Source organism: Carcharodon carcharias, chromosome 7 (assembly GCF_017639515.1).
Source record: "Carcharodon carcharias isolate sCarCar2 chromosome 7, sCarCar2.pri, whole genome shotgun sequence".
Taxonomy (NCBI): Eukaryota; Metazoa; Chordata; class Chondrichthyes; order Lamniformes; family Lamnidae; genus Carcharodon; species Carcharodon carcharias.
In genome coordinates this window covers 80,188,769-80,202,485 of record NC_054473.1, presented here as the reverse complement: position 1 = coordinate 80,202,485, position 13,717 = coordinate 80,188,769, and the positions used below count along the sequence as shown (strand labels likewise).

The 13,717-nt window shown below is 43.9% G+C and overlaps 1 protein-coding gene across 1 annotated transcript in view; it reads left to right on the top strand.

Moving 5' to 3' along the window:
* The window catches only part of dock3 (dedicator of cytokinesis 3), a 1,401,685-nt gene that overhangs the window by 1,199,813 nt on the left and 188,155 nt on the right, over positions 1–13,717 (top strand). The gene's annotated exons all lie outside the window — the stretch shown is intronic.

Here is a 13,717-nt window from a genome sequence, read left to right as displayed (position 1 = left end):
CATTCTTACACCCTGGCATACCCCCCTTCCCTAATACAGCCTTCACCCTGCAGCCTCTTCCCTTGCCTGAGCAAGCCCTAGCCCTGCAAATGTTGAAAAAGCCACCCCCACCTTACAGCTGGTATGATAGGTTGAGACCAGCTCTTGTGCTCCCCTAAAAGTGATGTGGTGCTGCCTGCGAAGCCTGAAACTGATGACTGCAAGTGCTGCCCAAGACAAGGTAGGCAAACAAACCTCGAAGTCCAGCTCAGCAGATGCATGTGGTTGTGCAGTCACACCAATGTGCCCAGATGATCCAGGCAAGCAGAGCTTATAATGGGATGCTGAAGTATTGAAATTAGCTTCCTAGTGTGCAGCGACAGGAAACACTGACAGGTGGACCATACAATTGCAAATTGGTTTTACAATGACATGAAACCAATTTTTACAATCTCCTGATATTTTCCACTCCCACCCACTATGATGCCTGCTACAAACATTAGTGAACGACTTCACCCTAAGTGGCTTGCTGAATCAACTCAAAAGGCAGTTAGAGTCACCCATTTTTTTTTTCCTTTATTCTTTCATGGGATGTGGGCATGACTGACAAAACCAGCATTTGTTGCACATCCCTAATTACCCTTAAACTAAGCATTTCAGAGTTGACCACATTGCTTTGGGTGTGGAGTCACATATAGGCCAGACCAGGAAAGGATGGTAGACTTCCTTCTCTAAATGACATTAGTGAACCAGATGGATTTTTAACAACAATTGAATTTAAATTCCTCCAACTATGGTGGGATTTGAACCTGTATCTGTATTCCCAGACGTTAGCTTGGACCTATGGATTACTAGTCCAGTGACATTACCACCACACCATCATCCCCCCTATTGGTGTAGGACTATAGTCAGGTATCAGCCAGAAGGGATAAGGCTGACAGGTTTCATTCCCTTTAAGTACAATGGTGAACTAGTTTTAATAAGAACCTGACAGCTTCATGGTCACTTTTACAAGTACCATCATTTTTTAAATTTCCAATTGTTTTTCTAACTTCAATTTCTCAAATTGCCATGGTGGGATTTGAGCTTACATTCTCTGGATTACTAGCCCCAATAACTTAACCACTACATCACCATGCCCTTTAGGGCTTTGATACTTATTTTGGTTAAATAATGAGGGAGCACCTTTGCACGACACAGTGCATCACCTTCAGTAACTGAGAGATGGCTAAAGTATAATTGCAGGTCTATCAGCGAGACATTTCCATTTAGAATATGACAAAGTTTCTCCTTGGACGGGTTAGGTATAGTCAGTGGACACAAAGCCACACACCAAAGAAGGCCTGAGGATTGATTTCCAATATATAGTGAATTAACTGATCTGTACTGCAGCAGCAGGAGAGATAAGTCTGTTAGGGTTCTTCTCTATCACTGTCCAGTAGTCTTTTATGGAAAGCATGCTTGTGCTGACATCAGTAAGGAGAGGATTGGTTTTGAGTCAAAAAGATTCTGGGCTTACATCCCACGCCAGAGACTTTAGCACAATCATCTAGGTTGAACACTTCAGTTTATTACTGAGGGAGTGGTGCAATGTTTGAGGTGCTGTCTTTCAGATGAGACATTAAACCAAAGCCCTCTCAGGTGGTCATAAAAGATCTTATGGCATCAAAGCTAGAGAGTTCTCCCTGGTATGTTGGCCAACATTTACTTCTCAACCAACGTCACTGAAACTAATTACCTAGTTGTTACATTAGTTTTGTTGGACTTGCTGTGCGCAAATTGACTGCCCTATTTCCTAAGTTACAACAATGATGACACTTGAAAAGAATTTCATTCATTGTGAAGCACTTTGGGATATCCTGAAATTGTGAAATTAGCTTTATAAATGCAAGTTCTTTCTGTAGATCATTGCTTTATTTTCTGGAGGTCAGAAAGCCTCCAAACCCACCTCAACTTCTGCCTTATCTTGTGACAAAGGCCCCAACCCCATCACTCCAGGAGCAAACTGCTTGAAAGGAGTGGCCTCTGCTAGTAAAGAGGCTCTCTTTCCTACCAATAGCCATGTGGGTAAAGGCACAGTTAAATGTCAGAAGGCATACAGATGGAAGGGTCCCAGCCTGGTTTGCTGGAGCTAGTTGTTCCCTGACCCAGAGAAAGAAACAAAAAATCAGCCAGCCCCAGGGTACCCTCCTCTAATTATTAATCAGTGTGTCATACTGGAATGTAGGCAAGGACAGGATTGGTGTGATTGTGATGATGATCACAATTGAATAACATGCTGACACCTACTGGACTCATACTTGGATGATCTTTTCTTGAATTAACTGCCTGCCTGGCTTAGTTGGTACAGCTTTGTCTCAGAAGGTTAAGGGTTCAAACTAGGATTTGAGCATCTAAACAAGGTCATGCTCCCTGTGCAGTTCTATGACCAGAATTTTACTATCGGCATGCGGGCTTGGCGGGAGCAGGCGGGGGCAGTCAGGAAGCCAACCGCTACCTACGATTGGCTCCGCTCCGCAATTTCACGCGGGCGGGTTATTAAGGCCTGCCTCGTGTGGATCGTGAGCAGTAGCGCTGAGCGCTGCCTGTACGGGCAGGGGGAGAAGGGAGAATCGGGTCCAGCGCGCAGTTTGTGCATGTTGCCTCAGGAAGATTGAAGCACTTTTTAAAAAAATTAATAATGACATTAAAAATTTAATAAAACATGTCCCCTCATGCATGTCTGATGAGATGGGACATGTTTTTAATGGCAAAAGAAAGTTTTTATTTTATTTGTATTAGCTTTAGGAAACTCCATCCCGCTCGTGGATGAGGTTTCCTAAAAAATGTAAAGGCTGCTTGGCCTTTTCGCCTGCCCGCCAATCATAAGGTTGGACAGGCAGCGTAAAATTCCACTTAATTACCTTGTTAACGGCTTTAATAGGCCTTTCAATTATCGGCGGGCACGCAGCGACCCCGGCACGCACCCGCCAAACAAAATATCGCACCAATTCACGATGACGTCGAGATGCACACCTGATGTCGTCACGCATCATTTTATGTTCCGGTATGTCGGGTGTGTGCCCACACACCAAAGGTAAAATTCTGGCCTATATTGTTGGAGATGCTATTCTTTGAAGGGTGGATGTCAGAACAATGGTTTGCCTGGCTCCTCTCTTGGATGATAAGGATCCTAGGATGATTTTCTGAAAATAGCTGGGAGCTCTCTTGATGTTCTGGACAAACCAACCAACACCAAGAACAGGTTGTTACCCATTCCTGCTCTGGGATCTTGCTCTGCCATTTGCATGTTACTGCACTTGAAAATGATTCATTGTGAGTCAATATTTGACAAGAAAGATATGGAAAGTAGAAAAATTTACAGCATAAAGAAGGCCATATGGCCAATTGTGTTCTTGTTGGCTGAAAAAGATCTATCCAGTCTAAATCCTACCTTCCAACTCTTCATCCATAGCTTTACAGGTTATGGTACATCAAGTGCATATCCAAGTGTTTTTTTTTAAATGCAGTCTCTAGCATCCTTTTAGACAGGGAGGACTGACCCTCATCACTACGTAGGTGAAAGAATCCTCCTCAACACCCCTCTAATCTTTCCACCAATTCCTTTAAATATATGTCTCCTGGTTATTGAGCTCTCTGCTAATGGAAACAGGTCCTTCCAATCCACTTAGTCGAGGTCCATCATAATATTATAGGCTTCGCTTAAATCTCCCCTTAGCCTCCTCTTTTCCAAAGGAAAAAACCATCCTATTCTATACTTCCCCATAGCTGAAGTTCTCCATTCCTGGCAACATCCTTGTGAATCACTTCTGTACCTTCTCCAGTATGATCACATCCTTCCTGTCATGTGGTGGCCAGAACTGTACATGGTACTCTAGCTACCATCTAACTAGTGTTTTATACAGTTTTGGCATAACCTTGCTGCTCTTTTTTCTAGGCCATGACTAATAAAGGAAGGTAGCCCATATCTTATTGGCTATCTTATCTACCTATCCTGCTCCCTTCAGGGATCTGTGGACATGCACTGCAAGGTCCCCTTGTTCTTTTGCACTTTTCAGATCCCTCCCATTATTGTTTATTCCATTGCCTTGTTTGCCCTCCCGAAATGCATTACCTCAAACTTCTCTGGATTGAATTCCATTTGCCATTTTTCTGCCCACCCAATTAGTCTATTGATATCTTCCTGCAGTCTACAGCTTTCTTCCTCACAATCAACCACACAGCCAATTTCCATATCATGTCCAAACTTCTTAATCATGCCCCTTCATTTAAGTCTAAATCATTAATCTAAATCATGAAAAGCAAGGAACCCAGCACTAAACCTTGCAAAATCTCACTGGAAACACCCTTCAAGTCACAAAAACATCCATTGACCATAACTCTTTACTCCTATCACTGAACCAATTTTGGATCCAACTTGCCCTTTAGCCTTGGATCCCATGAGTTTTTTTATTTTCTGATCACTGTGCCATGTGGAACCTCATCAAAAGCCTTGCTAAATTCGATGTTTATTAAATCAAACTTGCTGCCCTTATTGACCTTCCTTGTTACTTCCTCAAAAAAATCCAACATGTTAGTTAGACACAATCATTCCTTCACAAATCCATGCTGACTGTCCTTGATTAATCTTTCTTTCCTAAATGACGATTAATACTGTCTTTCAGAGACAAGAAGTTCGAGGCCATAGTGACTTTGATGGCTATTGGCTGAGCAAAGTGACCAATGCTACAGATGTGAGGTCTTTGGCAACGAGGTCATGGATGTGACCACATATCTAGAGAGTCGCAGCATCGATTACCTCCAGGCAGCTCCACCTTTGGTGCTGAATCCTGTGTTAAGGATATGGCCTCCATTGCCTTCCTGCCCCTCTCTCCTCTCTCATGCCCTCCCCTGCTCAAAATTTCTCTCTTCCCGCTGAGGGTGTTGTCCCTCATCACCTCTGGGCCCAAAATTGTGCCCCCATCTGAAATCTTCCTTTTGATCAGGTGGCCTCCCAATTGTTCTGGAAAGCCTTGCCTCCTGCTCTTCTGCCCTCACAATGCCAATGATGATGACCCCATTCAGTGCCTGAGAGCTGAGTGTCCACTTTCCCTGCAACCTGCACAGCGCCAAGAGCACCTACTACCAAAGGCCAAGTTCCCCTTTGCCCTACTGACCCTGTTATGGGGCCAGAGTGATGACCTGGGACACCATGACTGGGTCCAAATGCTGTACTCACCTCTCTTCAGTTGATCTCCAACAAATGCCTCCTGAAACTAGTGCGCCCCCTTCAAAACTCCCCCCTCCTCCTCAAACAAGCTTTTATTTAGATTTTAAAGTACTTCAATTGGCCTCAATAGGGAGGAGAGCAGGATCCCTGTCCTGCCTTCCCTCAGCCCTGGTTAACATTGGCAGCAGTGGGAACGACTTCCTGAAATTGACACAGCAGCGGGTTCGGTATTTTCAGATTAGAGTAGAACCTAAAATTGGGACTCAGGCTAGTGGGGCTTTTAAATATATTCGTTTAGATATTGAGGAGAGTAAGTCTGGAATAATATTTACATCAACAGTCCTGGTTAGAGTGTTACTCCCATCTTGGTTAATTGTATGAGATCAGCACAGAAAGATGATGTTATATCTCAAGAAGAGACAAAGCTTGATTGATCAGTTGAACTGCTTGGGCCCTGCAACTAGACCAGATGTAGTTTTGATGTGCTGGAGTTAAGTACCATGATGAAATATTCAAAATAGAGAATGTTTTAAGGGCAAATAAAATTTGAAAAAATTAAATCTGGAGAAACGCCTACTTAAGTTCCAATCCTTAGGTTACCCAAAGAACATGAAACTGGTTGTTTTTAGCGACATTCACATGCTAATCTTCCAATTATTTTAATGCAACTTTATCATATTTCTTCTGGGTGCAAATGGGAGTTGTTGGGCAAAATCATGTCTCCACTGCCGGCAGGAGGGCTGGCGAGAGATGTTCATTAATTGGCCACTTAAGGACCTCAATTGGTGGAGGGCAGGAAGCTCAACCATGGGCTTTCCCACCCAGAACTCAATTTTGGAGGAGATGGGAAGGCAGCATGGTTCAGGTATGCTACCATCCCCCCTAATTAAATGCCCTTCCTTGCTCCAAGCTTGCCACCAGAGAGAGCAGAAGATTTCACTCATTGTCCTTTAGCTTGGGAGGTGAAAAATAAAAATAGTTGTTAAAAATACTTTGGCTGCTGAAATACTGGCTCTTGTGGAGGAATCGATATGGGATTCTATCATCAAATATTTGAAGTGAGATTCTGTACAAGAGGTGTACTGAAGATAGATTGAATGTTATGTTGATAATCTTTCACTGTAGGATAATAGACACTCTATAATAAGTATGCATGAGAAAAGTTTACGAATGTACATTGCTAGCTTGAAACAAATGCTGAGAGAAAGGAAATCTTTGAAATTAAGTGGTTGTTTGCAAGCCATTAACTGTTTGATGTTTTACACAAAGAAATGCATGTATGAATAAATTGTCAGGGGTCTGAGAGAAGGGGTGTCTCGCAATATAATACTTTGTACAGAATATGGAGGTTTTTCTTTTTTTTAAATTTTTGGCCGCACATATGAACTGTAATTTTTACTTAAAGAGAGAGTAAGTAAACCATTAATTGCATATTCATTGTTTTTAATAACAGGGAGGTGGTGGGCATTAACTGGAGATTCCCTTGTGCCCCTGTAAATAGACACTGTCTTAAACTGTGTTGCTTGGGTTGATTGTTTGTAATCTGTAGCTGTGTAAATAAATCCTTATAAATGTGTATAAAGATTGGCTCCAGTTATATCCTTCACCAATTGGCTTTCTGGAATATAACATCTTGGAGATGGGAGCAGTCAAGAGAGGGGAACAGATGGATGTATGAGGGTATTGAATCTCCTGGTTGGAGAAGTGCACAGATTGTGGGACCAAGAGCGTGGGGGTAATTTACTGGTAACTTTGTTAATAGATGGGAAAAAACACTGCTGCACTTTCTGGCTAATGAGCAGTGGTGTAAATATAATTACTGCATGGATTTAGCCCTATTCACCTTCTTTCACCTGCCAGGTATGCTGAGGTGAGGGAAACTCAGCTGATTGTGGTTAAGAATAGAGTCACTGTTAAAATGAAAGCAAGAGCCTTATAAAAATATTTAAGTGATCCCACTGCTGCCTGAGAGTGTATTGGCCACCCTCCCCTCATCCTAACCCTGTTAAAACTGGACACGGGCAAGCTCAGGACAAGTTATATTCCTGTTTCAGATTTTTCATTTATAACTTCCCTCTCAAACCAAATCCACCTGTTTTTGGGAAATAAGATTTCCCCCTATGTATGCCTGATACCCAGGTGCTTGGGCTGTGGCGGTGTGTCACATGGGATTTGGGCATTGGGCTATATGTGGGTGTCTGACACTGTGAGGATTGGGATTTGGGTGTGTTTGTGTCTGATACTGTGGGGATTAGGATTTGGGTCTGTGTGTGTCTGATACTGTGGTGATTGGACTGCAGGTGTGTTTGTGTCTGATGCTGTGGGGATTGGACTCTTTGTGTGTGGGATACCATGGGGATTGGGCTGTGTGTGGGTGTCTGATACTATGGAGATTGGACTGTGGGTGTCTGTGTGTATCCAATACTGTGGGGATTGGGCTGTGGATGTGTCTGTGGGGATTGGACAGTGGACATGTGTCTGATACCATGGAGATTGGTCTGTGTGTGTATGTATGTGTGTGTCTGATACCGTGGGGATTGGGCTGTGGTTGTATGCATGTATCCGATACTGTTGGAATTTGGCTGAGGTATATATGTGTCTGATACTATGGGGATTGGACTTGGGGTGTGTGTTTGTGTGTGTGTGTGTGTGTGTGTCTGATACAGTGGGGATTGTGCTGTATGTGGATGTCTGATACCATGGGGATTGGGCTGTGCGTATGCACGTGCATGTGTGTGTGTCTTATACCATGGGGGGGGGGGCGTGGTGTGTGTGTGTGTGCGTGCGCATGCGTGATACTGTGGGGATTGGGTTGTGGGTGTATGTGAATCCGATACCATAGGGATTGGGCTGTGGGTGTATTTGTGTCTGATGCTGTTGGGATTAGACTGTGGGCATGTGTCTGATACTGTGGGATTGGGCTGTGGGTCTGAGTGCGTCTGATTCCATGGAGATTGGGCTATGTACGTACATGTGTGTGGTGTTCTGGAGGCTCCGACCAATAAGCCCTAAGCGTGGGAAATCCAGGGGCTAGGGCTTTCTTATTAGAGTCTTGATAGAGCATGTAGAACCTGAAAAGCCCTCTGTAATAAATCTTATCTCAAGTGGTAGAGCTATGCCACTCTAGCCGTATAAGGAGAGCACCTTAGAGACTTGATCTTTAATCATATATTGTTGGATATTCAAATGTTTCCCTGTAAATAGAAATTGTAAAAAACTAAAGGGGGAGGAAATGTAATAACTGAAGGTATAGCCTCTACTGCTGTCTATCAGAGGTCACATGATGTTCTGGGAGGCTCCGACCAATGAGCCCTAAGCGCAGGCAATCTGGGGAGGGGTGGACCTTCCTGACGAGAGCCCTGATTGAGCATGTAGCATCTAAAAAGCTTCCTGTAATAAAGATTATCTGTTTCTTGTTGAAACCTGTCCTCTTGGTCGCGTCATTACACCACACGTACAGCCTTAGCCTGCTGCAATGTTATAGTGAAGCCCACGCAAACTGGAGGAACAGCACCTCATCTGCCGATTAGACACTTTACAATCTTCCGGACTTAACATTGAGTTCAACAACTTCAGACAATGAACTCTCTCCTCCATCTTTCCAACTTTTTTAATCCAATTTTTTTTAAATTTGTTTTCATTTATTGATTTTTAATTTACTTTTATTTATTCATTCATTTTTTTCTAATTTTTAACTTTAATTTTTTAATTTTTAAAAAACAATTTTCCCCAACCCTCTTCCCAACCCCCCTCAACACGCTCTCACCATAGGGCACCTATCACTTGTCACTGAGTTGTGCTTTCACAGAGCACTGACCCTTGTTCTGCTATTAACACATTCTGCTATCTTATCTTTCTGCCACTATCAGCACTTTCTTTAGTCTTTAACTCTACCATTAACTCACCCTTTGTCTTGTTTCCATCTTTGTCAATATCTCCTGAACTTCCAGCTATCCATGACCTTCTATTTTGCTCCACCTGCTCCATCCCCTCTTAAACAGTATAAAATCCATCACATTTCTACTTCTCTTTAGCTCTGAAGAAGAGTCATATGACTCAAAACAACAATTCTGTTTCTCACTCCACAGATGCTGCCAGACCTGCTGAGTTTTTCTAACATTTTCTGTTTTTCTTTCAGAGTTCCAGTATTTTGCTTTTATATTACTATGGGGATTGGGCTGTGGGTGTGTCTTTCTGATACCGTGGGGATTGGGCTGTGGGTGTGTGTTTCTTTCTGATACCATGGGGATTGGGCTGTGGGTGTGTCCCTCTAAAACTATGTGGATGGGCTGTGGGTGTGTGTTTGTGTATGTGTCTGATACTGTTTGGATTTGTGTGTGTGTGTGTGTGTGTGTGAGATACTGTGGGGATTGGGCTGTGGGTATGTGTTCCTGATACCGTGAGTCAGTGTATCTTCAATTCACAGCCCATTCACCAGTGTGTATCTGATACCCAGGTGATTGGGCAATCTATTCTGGCAAGCTAACTTTCCCTTTCAATTGCTGGTCTATTTATTTAACCATTGTTTTCAGACCATGGGGATTTGAAGAGCCAGCTCAGACAAAATGAGTCAGGTGGCCTCTTTCTGTGCCATAAACTTTCTGTGGTTCAATGGAAGTTAGAAATGGCTGAATTGATAGTGTTAGTGGATTCTTCACTAATGAGCTGCTGCCAACGTTGACTTTTACAGGTAGCTATGTTTTGTCAGAAAGGCATGAAGGATTACAAATTTACAAACAAATTAAATGTTATGGTATGTCCCAGAGCCTTAAACATATATTATGTCTTGTCATCTTCAATTCATGGGATTCCTCTGATGAACCCACAAGGGACCTTAAAGTTTTTTTATGTCATTTCTGATGAATGTCCCAATTATGTCCAATGTGAGTTTAAACTCTCTATAATGATGGGTGCATTGATTTGATTTGACATGGGGATTCATTAGATTCATGTCTTTGTGTCCAAAGTGTGTGTGCAGCTTTCTTAAATGCAGAACCATTCTCTCTCAGCTATAAAATGTAAATCTGACTGCAGTTCATCTGCATACCCATGCTTGCAGATGTTACTTTGTATTGCTGTTCCCTCAACATTCTCTTCTCCCATGCCCCTATATGTACAGCCTCCCCAGCACGTGTTTCTTCTCAGGAGCTTTCAATCACATGGCCCAATCTTTATCAGCTGTTAGCATGTTTGCTCCCTAAGGAGTGACTTGCAGTTAGCCAACTAAATTCATCACTAGAACAATATTAGACAGTGTAAGACCACCTTGCTTCTTCAAATAAATCATAAATATTTTGTACTGTCACAGCCCATCCCCAATTTCTGAGGGAGGTGAATAATCACAGGTAAACCTATTGATAGTGAGGCAGTCATAACATTAAGTCTTTCCATGACATTATGGGGCAGACTCCACGGACTGATTTTTCCCCCCTGTCCATTGCTTTCAGTGACGTGTTTCCCTGACAAAAGGTATCCATTTAGCATTCCAGTCTGCAGTGGTCAACTTGAAATTAATAATTACATTTCATTAATATTGTTGTATCAATTGTGTCAACAAGTTGATTGATTTTACGTAATAAAACAAACACAGTAACAATTAAAGTCAATCACTGCTTGTTTTATAATGCCTCTCATAACACAGAAATCATGCCACACTAATCTAGTAGAGGATAAATGCCTTTTTCTAACTGAAGCTGTACCCAAATATAGCACTATGTTTAATGCAAGATTATTTATTCTCTGTGCCTCGTTATCAGATTTCACTGCACACTGTTCCTAGACTCTTGGTTGAACAGATAGCAAAATGGCTTGTGTTTAGCTCTGAAGAAGAGTCATATGGACTTGAAATGTTAACTCTGTTTTTCTATCTCCACAGATGGCACCAGAGCTGCTGAGTTTTTCTAGAAATTTCTGTTTTTATTATGGCAAAATGGCTAATCTTCCACAATCACCCAGGTGTCTGCAAAAAGGGATCGACCAATTAAGCTGCCAGTTAAATTTAGTCCTGAAATGTCCCCATACATGACATTCATGTGCTGTATTTTGTCAGCCGTGACTCCCCAGTGCCTTTGCACCATCTACAAGGCACAAGTATGCAACATGATGGAACACTCCCCACTTGCCTAGATGAGTGCAGCTCCAACAACTCTTAGGAAGCTCAAAGTCAAACAGGACAAAGCAGGACATTTGATTGGCACCCTATCCACCACCTTAAACATTCATCCCCTCCATCAACAGTACACATGGGAGCATTGCATACCATCTACAAGATGCACTGCAGCAACTCACCAAGGCTCCTTTGACATCACCTACTATCTAGAAGGATAAGGGCAGCAGGCACCAGGGAACACCACCACCTGCAATTTCCCCTCCAAGTCTCGCACTCTCCTGACTTGGAACTATATCACCTTCATTGTCACAAATTCCTGGAACTCTCTGTCTGAACAGCACTCTGGGAGTACCTTCATCACATGGACTGCTGTGATTCAAAAAGGCGGTTCATCGCCATCTTCTCAAGGGTAATTATGAATGGGCAATAAATGCTGGCCTTGTCAGCAACATCCCATGCATGAGTTAAGAAAAGCCATGAATGTGTGACTTGGTACACCGCTGGATAGACCTGGCAGCTGACTCACCCCTGAGGTTCGGTGGAAAGTTGTGGGGATGTGTAAAAGAAAGAAGCTACATTTATGTGGAACTCTGATATGCTCAAAACATTCAAAAGATCTTCATTAACATCATTTTTATGCAAATTCACTGTTGTTACATAGCCAAATGTAGCAATCACTTGAATTCAGTGAGAATCCCCAAACAGAAAATGAAATTAATGGCCAGTTGATCAGTTTTTGATGAAGCTGGTTGAGAGAGAAATGTTTGCCATAAGTGAAATTCGGCCATGGGATTATATCCACCTGAACCACCAGTCCAGACAGCCAGGATCTCAGTTTAACCTATCAGCAAGGAGACAGTGCACTTCTGACAATGCAGCACCCTTTCAGTAGTGCAAACAATTGTTGTTCTTCATTGGCTTTAACAGTTAGGCATGTGATTCAGGTTCTGCTTACCAAATTCTCTCCTTTCCTGTCTTTTACTCAACACCTCTTTACTAAAATTAGAGTCAGATGATTTAGGAGGGAAATGAGGAAGCAATTTTTCACAGACAGAATAGTAGAAATCTGGAATTCTCTCAAAAGACTGTGGACACTGATTCAGTTGGAGCTGTCAAGACTGAGATCTATAGGGGCAAAATTTTCTGCCTGTTGGACGGTCGGAGCTGGAGCAGCCGTGGACGGACACAGACCTGATCGGCGCCCACAATCGGGGCCGTGCCACCATTTTACGCGGGCTGGCCAATTAAGGCCCGCCCAGCGCATTTCCGACTCTCATGAATAGCGGGAGTGTGCAGGCTGTGGGGGGCGTGCTCAGACCGCCGGGACCGACAGTCACCCGGCAGCCTTTTCAAAGGAAGGCTTGGCAGCCTCCTGTAGGCTGCTCACAATGGCCACATCCAGGTCACATGGCAGGGGGTCGACTGAGTAGGGCATGCTGGAGGGAAGGGCAGAGGCGCAGGGCAGGCTGCAGGGTCTGCCACAGGAGCAGGGTAGGCCAGCGGGGGACCAATGCACCCCTCGCTTTTCTGATGACTGCCTTGTTGCCCTCCTCATGGAGGTGGCAGCACGGCGTAAGGTGTTGATCCCCCAGGATGGGGGTGGAGGCCCCCTCACATGACCAAACATGCATGTGAAGAGGTAGCGGAGGTGGTGAGCTCCCACGACGTGTGTGGCACACCTGGATCCAGTGCCATAATTGCTTCAATGATTTGTTGCACTTTGGGAAGGGTGAGTACCATGTTGGCATTGGGCATTTAATCCAGCAGGTTGCCTTAACCTTTGAGGGCCCCCGTCACAAGTCTTACTGTCGTGACTGCATTGACTCATGTTGGGCATTTCTCATACGCTGGGTGGGCAAGCAGGTAGTGCCCATGTTCACATCAGCTTGAGTGGTTCATGAGGAGATGAGTTCTCCCCCACACCATGTGTTGCCCTTAGTCACATATGACTAGTCTGGGGGCAACCTGCAGGAGATGCAGCTCAGCGTTTACTCAGAACTCCAATACATGCCCTATTCACGGTGATGAGATTATGAAAGGGGAGCCTCAAGGTTTCGTGGCCAAGAGCCATCTGCTGCCCTCAATGCTGCACGTAGTTGCGCCTCCTTGCTATGGGAGCAAAGACCGTGTGTTTCCTAAAGTGATGGATGCAGATTGTGTCCAAGGTGGCTGTTGTGGGGGTGGGAGGTTGGGAGCAGGCGTACTATCTTTGTGTGACTGATCAGTGGTAGCGGGGACAGGAGCCACTGGAGGCCTGATATGGGCCACCGTGGTTGGGGTGCAGCATGCGCGTGCAGAGTCCATGTGCAATTAGCCGCAATGAATGGTCTTCACTGGTTTTCAGGAGAAGTATGGTCACAATGCGTGTGAGCGATTATGGACTGGAGACGGCCAGGCCCAGCTCATGATGTTAAGCTGTT